Source organism: Frankliniella occidentalis, unplaced genomic scaffold (assembly GCF_000697945.3).
Source record: "Frankliniella occidentalis isolate FOCC.00 unplaced genomic scaffold, Focc_3.1 Scaffold133, whole genome shotgun sequence".
NCBI classification, from domain to species: domain Eukaryota; kingdom Metazoa; phylum Arthropoda; class Insecta; order Thysanoptera; family Thripidae; genus Frankliniella; species Frankliniella occidentalis.
The window spans coordinates 295,961-296,495 of NW_026267260.1; positions in this window are offsets into that span (position 1 = coordinate 295,961).

Below are 535 nucleotides of genomic sequence, written 5' to 3' on the forward strand. Positions count from 1 at the left end.
TTTCTTATGTGTCAGAGCATACAACGAAATGTTTTATTCTGTATCGATGGATACAAATTTTTGTATCCACGTTACAAATTTATTTTTATATCCAATAGAATACAATTTTTTGTATCATGGATGCTGAAAAAACTGCATATCCAAATTACAAATTTTTGTATTAATTTTTTTTAGAGTGCAGGTGCTGCAAGCTGTGGACTGGCATTTATGTTGTGGTGTCATGTGGGCATTGCAAGTACTGTTACTCGTGCATCTCAAAACTCAAGAAGGAAGCAATCGAACTGCAGCGCCCAGGAAAATGCCCTGCTGAGAAATGCTTTTCTCTAGTGAAGTCATGGGTAAGGCTGTACAATGTGTCACCCTAACTGTTTATGTATCATGGACTGATTCTGCCAACTCCATTCTTTATGAATGTAAAGATTGTGATGAGTTTCGGACTTTGGATTATTTTATGTTTTTTTAATATTCTGTGTTTTTAGCCCGCCCTTCTGCTTTGAAAAAGCTATCCAGCGGGCTTATGCAAACGACCTCGTGT